Below are 13,827 nucleotides of genomic sequence, written 5' to 3' on the forward strand. Positions count from 1 at the left end.
TTTTTTGGTTGTTATAAACATTTTTGCAATGAACACTCTTACATGTATCTCCCTTTATAGGGTAAACATGCTACAGATTGTCTGGGGTAGAATTCTGGAAGCAGAATTTCTAGGTCATCGGGTTTGTGCCTGTTCGGTTTTATTACATTTGAACTCTACTATCTCTCCAAAGTAGTTGTATCCATTTACATTCCCACGAGAAGAGTATGAAAGTTCCTGCTTCCACACAACACATTTTGCCAACAATTGTTACTATCAGGCTCATATTTTCTGATATTGTTACTGAACAAAGTGGGTTCACTTCTTGGCGGGCTGAAGTCAAGCCTCCACCAGAAGCAGTTGTCACACAAAGTAAAATTTATTAGCAGCAAATAAAGAGACCAGGGAGACCACTTCCAAAGTCATGGCCCCCAAGCATGGGAAAACAGGTACCTTTTATTTTGGATGGGGAATAAATATTCAAAAGGGATGTTTCATCATCATGTATAGAGGTGGGTATTTGCTCTTGCAGGCACAGGTTGCAAACATGTTTCCACAGACATCACATGTTATGGCAATAAGGCCTGAGTTCCTCCTGAGGTGGAGATCTTAACAATAAAGTGAAGCAAAGGTAACTCTTGGACACTTCTCAATTGATCTGCGCAGATGTTGCTCCAGCAGCAGGGTTCAGACAAGTTCAGGGTGGTTGGTGATTCCATCTCTTAACATGACTGCAAAACATCTTGGGAAACAATTAAGTCCTTCTGAACCCTCCTTTGCATTACTCGGGGAAGTTAGTCAGTGACAATATCTCTAACAGTTTTCTCATTACCTTTTAGCAATTATTACATAATTGGTTTTTGTTTTGTTTGTTTTACGTTTATTTTTCTGCTTATGTACTCTATTTACCAAATAGAAATCACATATCCTAAAGAATCTCAGCTTACAAAATTTGAAAAACTGCAATACTTAGCCCTAGAGTATTGACAAAAAATAATCTTGCTAATAAGCACTACAACAAAGCATTCCAGGAAAAAAAGAATGAGTAAAGTTTTTATGTAATATGTGCTTGGATTTTGATTGAGAATATTTTTTACTGGTATAATTATTTAATATGGAGATTTTGATTTTAACATTTCCCTTAGCAAAGAGCATTGCTACATCATAAATCAAGACAAGGTCAGTCCTGCCCAGCAGAAAATTAATCCCAGCTTACATAGAAGTCAATAGGAATTGAGGGAATATAATTAAGATAATGCTAATCCCTCAGTTTTCTCTCCCTGGCTCTAGATTAATTAAAGCCCCAGGATCACTGCAACTCTAACAGGGCTCCAGTCATCTTCTGGTCTCTGAAGGGAAGAATGAAGGCTGAGCTAGACCGTAAAACAGTTAGGGCTTCAAGTTGCTTTCTCCTGAAAACAAACCTCAAGTTTCAGTATACACGGAACCACAATGCATGATTCTATTACCAGAACAAAGGGAAATGTTAGATTTAACTATATAAAATCACTAGTATTCTACTAATTTGCACACTAAAAATTTCATATTTTTGACCTCATATTCGTTTTAAAGAATTTTTAAAAAACATTTAAAAGGAATATGGAATCAATGCAAAGTATAATCTCTCTACAAACACTCAGGACCATCAACAGCGATGAGATTGTGTAAATAAACAAACAATAGATATATGAGAGATCAGAATTTGCCACCCCAAAGTGTCTCTCTTTGGCTCGGTTTCACTTTTGTTTTGTTTTTCTGAGGAAGATTTGCCTTGAGCTAATATCTGTTGCAAATCTTCCTCTTTTATTGCTTGGCTGACAAGTGGTGTAGAGGTGCGTGCTGGGGATCCGAACCCATAGACCTAGGTCACCAAAGTGGAGCACACTGAACTTGAACTTAACCACTATGCATGGGGCCAGACCCTGGCTTGATTATTTTTAAGAACAAAAGACTCAGAAAGAGGGGCTAGCCTGGTGGTGTGTCAGTCAACTTCACACCATCTGCTTTGTGGCCTAGGGCTCGTCAGTTCTGATCCCGGGTGCACATGTACACACCGCTTATCAAGACATGCTATGGTAGGCGTCCCACACATAAAATAGAGGAAGATGGGCACAGATGTTAGCTCAGGGTCAATTTTCCTCAGCAAAATGGAGAATTGGTGGTGGATGTTAACCCAGGGTTAATCTTCCTCAAAAAAAAAAAAAAAAAAAAAACACTTGGAAAGAAACTTTGACCTTTCCCCTAACTGCCTAAAAAAATCTAAGATAGAAGCCCTGTCCAGGAAGGAGCTATCAACATAGATAACTCTAGGTGTGGTAGACTGGGAGGAAACTTGCTAAGCCCATTTTTATCAAAGTTCTCCTCTCAGGTCACATTGTCTATAGATGGGCCAGCACACATTTGTTTACCAAACATCTGCTTTTTCAGCTCCGTGGAAATTGCCTTCCTTCCCTTTAAAGTCCCAAACCACCACCCCCAACATCCTCCTTTGTCTTTAGCTGAAGATGGTATTGCAGGTGGTGGCTCCAGTCATTTTGTTGAGTTACTCAGTTTTCCCGGGTTTCTTTCATTTATACACCTTATTACACTTGGTTTGATTTTCTCCTGTTATTCTACCTCATATCAGTTTAATTCTTAGAGCAGCCAGAGGCCTAAAGAGTATAGAGATAGTTCTTCCTCCCGTACAGGTACAAAAACTAAAACTCTTCCCAGGATTGGAGCTAGTGGAGCTTTCAATAGTGAAAGGAATACAAATTGTTATGGAAACATGATTAATGGTTTTACTCTTATTACATAAAATTTAGTCTTTTAAGTGAGTAGTCATAATTATTAATAGTTATTGCTTATTGATTTATACTCTGTCTCGTTTCTAGAATGATTTCAAGGGATTGGCCATGAGTTTTCTATGAGCCAATGCAAAAAGGGAAACCTTGCACATGACTCATATTATAGTATCCTTGCACTAGAGTCCCTCAAGAGAAATAACGGTACTTTGTTTATAAGATCTAGCTGGGTACTGAACAACTACTTAGGGAAAATTCAGTGAGGCTTCTGTACCCTATTTCTTTATCAAAGTGCACTGCAACCTTTAACTATCAAGAACGCAGTGAATACAGCGAAAAGAAATGCAGATAAATGTATTTTAGTAATTTTACTTGGAACTAGCCTAGGATATAACCATAATACAACTGGTTGCAACGGTGATAAAATGCGTGGTACTCACCGATTCTTTGTGTTCTTCATTTCTTTATTTATTCATTCCACACATAGTTACTGAAGAGTTCATATATTACAGACACTATTCTAGGTTCTAGGATGCCCCCTCTTGAGGAACTGAAAATCTATTGGTACTACATGACTACCTATGATCTCTGTGTTTTAGAATAAGATACAATGTCATCACACACAAATGAATCATAAGACAACACATGAGACTCTGACACTTCCTTTCTGCTCCACTACTATCTCCTTAGCAGAGGACACTATCATCTCTTACATGGACTATTGCAATAACATCCCAATGCCCTCATATGGTCTTCATAAAACTGCCCAAAAATGTTTTAAAAATATAAGCCAAATGTCTTCTCTGCTCTGCTCAAAACCCTGTAATTTTTAAAAAATTTCCCATCTCACTTAGAGTTAATTTTTTTTTTTTTACCATGGCTTACAGGGAATAACCCTTGCTATCCCTCTGACCTAATTTATTATTAATCTCTCCTTCGTTACTCCATCCGTTACTCGGGATGCCTTGCTTTCCCTCAAACATGACAAACATGCCTCTACCTCAGGACCTTTGTACTTACTCTTCCCTCTGCCTGGCACAGTCTTTTTCTAGGTATCTGCATGACTCAGTCCTTCACTTTCTGTTGAACTCAACTCAAAAGTACTTTTATCAGAGAGGCCTTTCTTAATCACTCTATATAAAATAGCTCTGATCTCTATTATATACTACCTTACCCACATTACTAAATTGTCCATGCCTAACACAAGCTTACATGAAAAACACTTGTGTTTTCCAACTTGGAGTTTTATAAGAATACAAATTAAACATTAATATAAGCAAAAAATTACAAATGTACTCTGATGTCAATATTTAGTTTCTCTCTAGGGTTCTGGTGATATTCTTTATTCAGCATTAATAAGGAACTGCCACTTTTCCTCTTGCTTTTGGATGCCTCTTTGTCCAGGTTCATCTAATCCTCTTCTCTTTTCTATGATAATCTTGTTTCTTACATTGTAAATTTTTATATTTTCTCTGTTTATGGTCGTATATTACTATTTGCAGAATTTTCTTAGTTTTGCAGATGCAACTATTTGAAGTTCACTCTGAGTACAGTATTTATCAATTTATTTCTACAGCAGCATGCTTTTCCAAAAAATTATGCAAAATTCTGCTGTTTTCTGTTGAACAACAGGAAACATCCGTTATATATCAGACACTGTTCAAATATTGGAGATACCTAGAGTAATACACACAGCCAACAATCAAGTAGATAGGAATTAAGTTCCACCTCTTAAAAGAAAGCGTGCAGAAGAATTTGTGGACGTATTTTAAAACCATGACACATATAAACAGTTAAAAGTATGGCCGATCTCAGCACAAAGTATAGGAACTCTTCTGTGGCCATAAACAAATTGAAAAGGGAGAGCGGAGATGTAAAGGAGCTGCCGAGGGCATCTGCTTATTAGAGAACCCTTATGGAATATACCTGTGAGCTGATTTTCCATCCTGTCTTGCAATAAGGTTATCTCATGTGACTATGTTGACCAATAAAATATGAATGAAAGTAGTGGGTATACTTTCTATGCCAAGATGAGTAACTATCCATTATGTCATCTTCCCTTTTCTCTTGCCTCTATGTAGCTGGTAGTGAAAAACTCCAAAATGTCAGAGTCACATGATAAAAGAAGTTTGGATTCCAAAACCATCATTTGGAGAGAACTGCTCAGGAATCCAAGCAGCACTGAACTTCATGTTCATGAAAAAATATACTTTTATGAAGTTAAGCCCCTGAGATCTCAGAGTTGATCAGTTATAGCAGAATGCCTTGTTCACTCCAAATAATCCACAAATTTGTACTTTGAAGACGTGTTCTTCTGTAACAAAATCATAATGTATGCGGCAATGGTCAACAAACTTTTTCTGCAAAGGGCCAGGTTATATAAATTTTAGGCACTGAGGATTATATGGTCTCTGTTGTAACTACTCAACTCTCCTGTACTCAGCCGTGGACAATAGATAAATGAATAAACATGGCTGTGTTGCAATACCATTTTATTTGCAAAAACAGGCCCAAGGCCCACAGATTTGGCCCACAGGCAGTAATTTGCTGAACCATATCTTACACAGTGACAAGGAAGCTGATAATGAAAGATAGAGATGTTGTGATCCACGTTATTGAAGAGGAGCAGAATTTATCACCATATCACCAAAATATGCCTCTTTGGCAGAAGGATTATTTTAGGCTGATTATTTTTAAGAAACAGCAGATATAAGAAAAGCTCTGAAAACTGAGTAGATTTACTTTTTGTAAGAAAAATGTATATTTATAAGGTAATTTCCATTTGTAAGGGTGTCTCCCTCTCTGTACCGTGAAGAGAAGGATGATACTAAATCTCTAGAAACTCTTATTTATGGAGAAGGCAAAGACCTAACTCTGCATAAGAACCTTACCCTTGTTTACTGAGCTTTTCCTGGTTACCTCCCATAACTGGCTCCTCCCACCCCCAACATCATTTGTCTTTAGCTGGAGATGGTATTTAAGGTGATGGCTTGGGCCACTTGAAGGAGTTTACTCAGTTTTCCTGAGTATCTCCCATGTATACAGGAGGTATACATGTTATTAAACTTCTGTTTGTTTTTCCCATGTTAATCTGTCTTTTATTGTAGGCAGGTCTCAGATAAGAACCTAGGGGTAGAGGGAAAATTATTTTTCCTCTTCCACATTATGCAGGAGCAAAACTGTTGCTGCCATAAAATGGGAGGTCAACCACGTGCCTAGTGAGAGAGGTGATCTGGCAAAGTAATTTTAAAATCCCAGCAGTCGGATGTGCTTGCTAATGCTGGCTGAGTCTAATAATGTGTAGAAAGCAAAAAGTTAAACAAAAAAGAATGGAAAATGCAGTAAATAAAAATGAAATGAATATCAGGGATTTGAAGGACTGGAAAAGCTAACTATTTTCAGACCCCAAGAAAAGAGGTTAACTTTTAAATGGCTTTGAGCAACAAAGAGCTAGAAAAGCTTCTCACTTGCATAAAGTGAATCAGGAATCACAAAACCAGATTAAGAGAGTGGCCTTCACATTCACACTTTTAGGGCCACCACTGGGTTAAGAAAGGGACAAGGGGACCAAAAAGCAAAATTGAACAGGTGCTTACTAAATTTTTAAGGAATCTTCATTGCCAAAGAAATTATAAACCTAGATAAAAAAGCTTTAGGGTAGTAATAGACAATGGCAACCATGTTGTAAAACACTGTCCTAATTCTCTTCCCAGAGGACGGGATTAATTGCACTCTTCACCTATGATAAGTCCAGGCAAATATTGCACCCTCATCATTATTAGAAGACAAAGAATGCAAAAGTATTATGAATGAATAGAGAGCAAACATGAGACTATCAGTGCTTCAGTGCCATGCACCCCCACCCACCCCCATGCATCTCAGACTTTGTGGCAAGCAGAGGCAGAAAACTCTTGCAAGAAACACAGAGGAGGGACACTAGCTAAGGAGCTGGAGAGAAAGTTGAAGCAACCACAGGAAAGATGAAATCTACACTAAATTTGAAAATGTTACCGAACCTGAAGTGAATTCACTCACTTGTTGCACAGCAAGACAATTTCTGACACCGGGGGTGGTGGAAGAAAGTAGGAATTTTATTTTTGCACAGTGCTGAGCAAGGAGAGAGGGCAGCTAACACTGAAATCCCAAACTCCCCGAAAAGCTAAAAGGAAGGATTTTATTTGGGGTTTTAGGGAGGGGAGGGGGAGCATATGGCCTTGCTGGTTGGAGCTTTCCCACCAGCCCATCTTTGGCCTTGAGACACTTACAGAGAGGAGAGAGCTTGTGACCTTGGCTAGTCAGCAGCTTTCCCACCAGCCCATATCTCTTTGCGGGAGGAGATAGTCCAGGTGCTTGTCCATGACAGTGTTTGTCTCCATGGAGGATAGTGGATTCTGGAGCCAGGAAGCCAGAGAGTCAGCAGGGAATGAGTGTTTTGGTTTAACCCCATATATGCTGGGTTTAATGTGGGGAAACTGATATCAGGGTCGATATCAACTCCCCCTATTTTATGTCCATCCCTCAATCTTGAGGGATTTGGGGTGGCGACTGGTCTAGCTACTTCCTGCTGAAATGGGTGTAGGTTGTCTCATCTCATTGAACCAGTCTTTTAATAAGGCAATGATGCTGGTGGGCTCCTGAAGGTAGGCCTGTATCATGTAAGTAAGCAACCAGGTATTTAATAAGAGAAACAAAAAGAGAAAAACAAGGTTAATGGTTGGAGAAAATTATAAACCAGTTTCTGAGCCCAGGGGGCAGCCAATCAAGATTCCTAGAAGTCAGGGTTGAAGCATCTTTTGCAGTTTGAAATGTCTCTGATGGTGTCATCCAGCTTTCAGGTAGCTCTTTGAGTGGCTTACACAGCAGTAGACATGAATCTCTCTTAAGTTTATATTGGGTCTTCCAGCTTCAGTTTGTAAGGCTTTAGGAAAAAGGGCAGATTTAGTTTTCAATGACTCCAAATGAAAATAATGGGAAAAAACCCTGAAAATGTTAGTTTGGAGGTTTTTAGCCAGGTATTTCAGGAGATGAAGAATTCAAGATCCAGTCCAGATAACAGAAGTAAAACAAAAATTTCAAACAGAATTGAAAAACTAAAATTCAATATTTATAAACATGTATTATAGTTTCTATTGAAACATAATCTTCCTCCCTAGAATCACCCTCAATTTCACTAGACATAGCCAAATTAAGACTAACTGGTTTGCAAAATAAGTCTAGTTTTAATAAATTTGGCATAATTATTTACATAAGTACAGCAAGAATAGTAATTGATCATATAGGCTCTTTCACATCTGCTTTGCTGGAACCTTATAAGGAATCTCAGTTTGATCTTTAAAGGCCTCTCAAGGAAAGCCAAGCAAAGGACCTGTTATCACATTCTGCCTGCAGTACCTACAGATTTGGGTGAATTCTTCTCTTCGTGAGCTCCCCCAAAATATTCCTTGTACCTGCCAGAGGGAGCGACATTCTTTGCTCAAAAGTACCAGGTTACAGAACCCATAAACATAGTACCAGGCCAATATTTCCAAGTGGCTTTATTCCAGAATGTCAACCTTCATTCCTCAAAAGCTGCCTTGTTATATTTAAGCCCACATGTTTTTTTCAAATATGATGTTCCAGTCAAAGTCTTGGTAATATAACCAGTGTTTCCAATTGTGTCCTGTTAAAAGAAGAACAGATTCTTATTGGACTTATGCAAAAAACTATATTGCCATAAGAATAAGAATACTTACTCATCAGGGATTTTTACATTTTGGAGGGCTCAGAAAGGGAGGAAAAGACAAATGCTTCAATTTTGTTTACCAATTGCTGTAAGTCATAGTTCTTTAAGAGAATGGAGAAAAAGGTTTTCTTAACTCTGAAAAAAAGCAAAACATCAAAAATCAGTAATATCTCAGTTAAAAAGTCATAAAAATTACAATTATCCCTATCAGTTTATTCTGTCCTGCGTAATTGGTTCTTGATCTTAATTTTCTTTCAGCAGTTTGTGAGGTCATCAGTTTCTCTGTTGGAGTTCTGTAATTTTTACCTAGTTTAGTCTTACAATCTGAACGTTTATTGGAAACCTATATTCTAGAGTGTCAGAGTCCTTTCCATGAATTTCTCTGCAGATGAAACATATTTGCAAAAACATCAAAGTAAAACAGTCACGTTTATAAATAACAAAACATTAAAAAATTGTAATTGACAAAGGCATTTGACCATGTGTGTGATATACAACATTTTGAGGTAATAATCAGGATTATAGCCGACAATCAGAACAGATCAGATAGTTTTTAAAATACTTACATTAGTAACATTTATTTACATAATACCATTTAAGAAAGTTTATCATTATTTATTTGACAATGCTTCTCATGTAATTTAGCATACAAAATAAGCCGTGTTAGTTTAGCATTCTTTTCTTATAAGAAGAGAGCAAATTTCTCCGAGAAGTCCCAGGGGCCCTCTGAAAATTCCCAGAGAAACCTTCCCTCCTCTTCCAGGTCAAAAGAAAGCCTTTATTCAAGACTTGAATATTTGTGTGTCGGGGGGAAGCTTATTAAAAATATTAAAAGCTTTAAAACATTTATTCAGATAGGAAACAAAGTTCACTGCGAAACCACGCTCAGGTGTCTACTCAAAGTGACAACAGAAACAGTCAAGGGGAAGCAGAGTTAAAATAGTCAAAAAAAGCCTTTTTATAATCTTTCCATCAAGAGCAGATTAAAACTTTAGGAAAATTATCCTTTTAAGAAAGAGGAAACCAAGTTTTAATTTTGTATCAGTTTACTTTTGACATATAAGTTTATTTACGTAATTGAATTTACTTTAATCCTGGCCAACTTGACTATACATAAATCTCTTTAGGGCTTTACTTTTACAAACCTTTGGTTACTTTTTTACATTCAGAATTTGTCCCAGCACTTTAGGACAAATTTATCTTTCTCACCTCAAGAAACAAAAATATTTCTATTCTTTATATCTTTTTATTGAAAACATATATTTTACTTTCTTTGTATACAGACCTTTTAGAAATATATGTTTTCTCATAGAAAATTTTAAAGCATACATATAACATGTTTATCAATAAGCCTAAGCACTTTTCAGTCTCTTTGATATAAGAAACCAAAGGCAGACAAATATATGCTTAGTAGTTAACCATCAATATTTTATCTTATGTGTAAATGACCTAGGTACCCAATAAACGGTTATTATTTAATTTAACTTAGTAAAGCTATAAAATTTAAGTTACCAAAAAGATTTTGGAAGTTGTTTTTTAAGTACGCAGGCTATAAAACATAATTATTGTACTCAAAACTCTTACCCAGTTTTAACAATTACTCTTAAAAACTTCATGTGACATTACAGCAGTTAACTATCATCCTCAGTTGTTTTAAGTACATATATCATAATATGATTATTATACATATAATTACATATATAATTATTGTTAAAAAGTTTTTCCAAAAACTTTTATTTTTTTACATTGCTTTAGTTTACCTGTTCTTAACAATTATATTTAGATCATCTACGAAAACTCCATGAGACATTAAATAAAATTAGCTATTATACTGAGTTATGAGTTTTGCTGATACGTTTTGTAACAGAGATGACATGAGCTCATTTGACCAGTAAATCCAGGCTGTATGTCTGCATTATAGCCAATGCTGATAACTTTGAGGATATGTTCATTTTAAATGAAACCAGTAAACTTACACAGGGTTTCATTCATCAAAGATCATTTTATATCATGTTAAATAACTTTGTCTCTTAGAAGTTTTTGCATATTCATTAAAGACTGCATTCCATTATGAGAGATTTTGAATCCTCTTCTGAAACAGGTTTTCATAATGGTAATTACAATTCCAAATTATCTCAAAAGTTTGCTTATTTTTACTTGTTCAATTTTAGATCAGGAATTTTGGGGGAGTTGAAAGGAAGCTCAGCTTGCTGGGAAGCTCAGCAAGAGTAGACAAAAGCAGCAGATTTGGGTTGGTTGCTGGCATGTTTAATTATTTAATTATTTTCTCTTAAAGAGGCAGTAAAGTATTTCTAATTTTATTTGGAAGACTCAAAAGATTAAAACAGGCTCCCCATTGTTGCAGCTGGCTTTTCCAATTGCATACATTAGTTTGGGTAAACTGTAACTGGTCTGTTTAAGTATATTAATTTTTACAAAACTTTATCTTAGTTTTACTAACACTTATATTTTTAATTATAACTTACATTAGAATTCTATGAATAAGTTTTTGTATTACAATATTGTTCAGGGGAAGCATTCCCAATTAGACCTAACATTTATTCCCAAAGAAATCATCCAGGCAAAGTTGACATAACCTCTTCATATAATATTAGCTTAAATGCTTTAATCTTTATAGTTTTATTAATCTTAGTAGGCTAACTGTTGCCTCAAACAATTGCTGCACAGGTTTTTCACTCTGATTTCTGCCTCCTGACCTTTTAAATTTTTTAAGCTGGGGTAAATAGAACAGATTTGTCTGATGTCCTCTAATGTTGGGGAGCCAATATGGGGGTCCCTTTAGTCCATCCAAACTTAGGCAGTGTTTCATTAAAATCTTTGTTTTAACTTCATTCATATCTGTTCCATTTATCCTATTTTTCTTTTAATAACTAGCTAAAGATTTTCATCCTGTTGGGATGAGTCCTGTGATTCTTCCCTTTCTGATTTCTCTTTGTTAACTTAACATTTTCATTAGCATCTGTAAGACTACAAGAAGCTAAGACCCCAAGTTTGATTAGGTTCTTGAGACTAGTCATTATAGTTTCCTCTTAATTTGGTCTTTTCATAGGTACCAATAAAACAGTTGTTTATCATAAGAGCTCTCTAAAAAGTTTCCCAACTTAAGGATCCATTGTTTGGCCATTTTTTTCTCTCCGGAGTCTAAAGAATATTGTGGCCATGTGGTGTTACAAAAGAAAATCATCCCTCTTTAGACATTGGCTTATAGCTATAGGTCGACCATCAGCCAAAGTTTTTCCCAAGGGTTTCTCTTAGGTGGAATAAATGCAGCACCTCCCATGTTAACACTTTTAAAAGGACAGACAAACAGACAACAACAACAAATACCAAACAAACACGCATTCCCAAAAACTCTCGGCCACAAATGGAAGCCAAAACAAAGACCAAGACCAAAAACCAAAGTGCTTCCAGTCCCAGCTTAGTCCGTGTCCTACACTCGGTGGACGCCCAACAAATGAAGATCTGCTATGCAGATCTTTCCAAGTGAGCAAGGACAAGGGACCTCGGTTGTGCACACCCGGGGGACTTACCAAAATTTGGCCGGGGTGTCGCAGTGACTTCAAAGCAAACAGAGCCCAGAGGGCTGCCAAGGTACCCATTATTTCCGGCCGGTCCTGTTGGAAAAGGTTAACACAAAGACAAAGAGAAAAACTACCAGCTACTTACAAGAGATGTCTTCCTAAGTCCTAAACCCAGTTTCTTCCACCACCAAAGCAAAAGCGCCTTGGGCCAATGACGTCTGACTAGCAGCCAGCCACTTGGGGCTGTCCCTGAGACAAGGGGCTCAGGCAGCTTCAGGACAGCTTCCAAGAGAGGCCGTTAGCCAGAGGCCGGTGTGCCACAGGCGAGACATCCACCTGGGACATTGTCCCCTTTGGGTCGCCAAATTGTTACTGAAGCTGAAGTGAGTTCGCTCACCCGTTGCACAGCAAGACAATTTCTGACACCGGGGGTGGTGGAAGAAAGTAGGAATTTTATTTTTGCACAGTGCTGAGCAAGGAGAGAGGGCAGCTAACACTGAAATCCCAAACTCCCCGAAAAGCTAAAAGGAAGGATTTTATTTGGGGTTTTAGGGAGGGGAGGGGGAGCATATGGCCTTGCTGGTTGGAGCTTTCCCACCAGCCCATCTTTGGCCTTGAGACACTTACAGAGAGGAGGGAGCTTGTGACCTTGCTGGTCAGCAGCTTTCCCACCAGCCCATATCTCTTTGCGGGAGGAGATAGTCCAGGTGCTTGTCCTTGACAGTGTTTGTCTCCATGGAGGATAGTGGATTCTGGAGCCAGGAAGCCAGAGAGTCAGCAGGGAATGAGTGTTTTGGTTTAACCCCATATATGCTGGGTTTAATGTGGGGAAACTGATATCAGGGTGGATATCAAAAATACTAGGGGGAAAAAAGCAAACAGCAGATCACACAACAAACTGAAAGGAAGGGATTTCAAGGTATGTGCTCTTAAAGAGCGAAACACCATAGAGACAAGCATGGGATTTAAAGAAATAGACTACATTTCAGGCATCCAATTTAAAGAGGTAAATTATTTAATGCGGCAAGCTTCTTAATCAGCAAATGTAACTTTACTGAGTTTCATGGAATAATCAAAGGAACAACGTGATAATACAGGTTCATTAACGGGATATTCACAAGCTAGTTCAGAGACTGCTATTTTCGATTGAGCATTGGTGTCTTTTGGGAAGGCAAAACATTTTTTATTTATTTAGATGTGTTTGCCTGTCTTACCCAAGACTTGTGAGATTCAGTCTCTATATGTGCTTTCATCTCTCCTTCTGCACCATGCCTAATCACAAATGCTCTGTTTTTGTTGTTTATCTCCCTAACCCAGTTATATATGTCCTTCCGTCTATCATTAAAATAACATAGTTATTTAGCCTTCTTTTTCATTTAAGTCTTGGTCATGCTGGCATTGGTGTTGTAATCATTCTGGTTTTCTTTTCTGTATCTGAACACTTAGAAAACATAGTCACAATATTTCCAATGTTAAAAAGTAAACTAGAACCATCTCCATACAACAGCAGTTAATCCACCAAGTCAAAGAACGCCTGCTATCATTCCCAATTTTACAATACACTGAAGTTGCACACAAGTCACATCAGAGTGATGCAACAATGAATAATTATTGTGAACAACAAATCATGGTTGCCATTATCAGTCATCAGAGACAGCAACATTAGAAACAGTGACCACTTTCATGCATAATCTCACCTGTACCCATTTGACACTAAAATGAAAGACAAAGAAGCTTCTAAGCAAGAATATAAACATGAAAAAATAGTTTACCCTACTTCCTTTTAGAAGTAGGGCTGCAA

At 37.3% G+C, this 13,827-nt stretch overlaps 1 long non-coding RNA gene across 2 annotated transcripts; it reads right to left on the reverse strand.

The window, feature by feature from the left end:
* Positions 1 to 6,831: 6,831 nt before the first annotated feature.
* Positions 6,832 to 12,549, reverse strand: LOC139082787 (uncharacterized). 2 transcript variants are annotated; one of them, XR_011539022.1, is made up of 4 exons: positions 12,424 to 12,549; positions 12,036 to 12,119; positions 8,565 to 8,619; positions 6,832 to 8,421 (listed from the first exon to the last, which is right to left on the reverse strand). It is a non-coding gene; the product is annotated as an uncharacterized lncRNA (long non-coding RNA). The 2 variants fall into 2 exon arrangements; XR_011539021.1 differs by lacking the exon at positions 12,036 to 12,119 and having other exon boundaries at positions 8,282 to 8,421; positions 12,172 to 12,540.
* Between the last annotated feature and the right edge of the window lie 1,278 nt (positions 12,550 to 13,827).

Source organism: Equus przewalskii, chromosome 4 (genome assembly GCF_037783145.1).
Source record: "Equus przewalskii isolate Varuska chromosome 4, EquPr2, whole genome shotgun sequence".
NCBI lineage: Eukaryota > Metazoa > Chordata > Mammalia > Perissodactyla > Equidae > Equus > Equus przewalskii.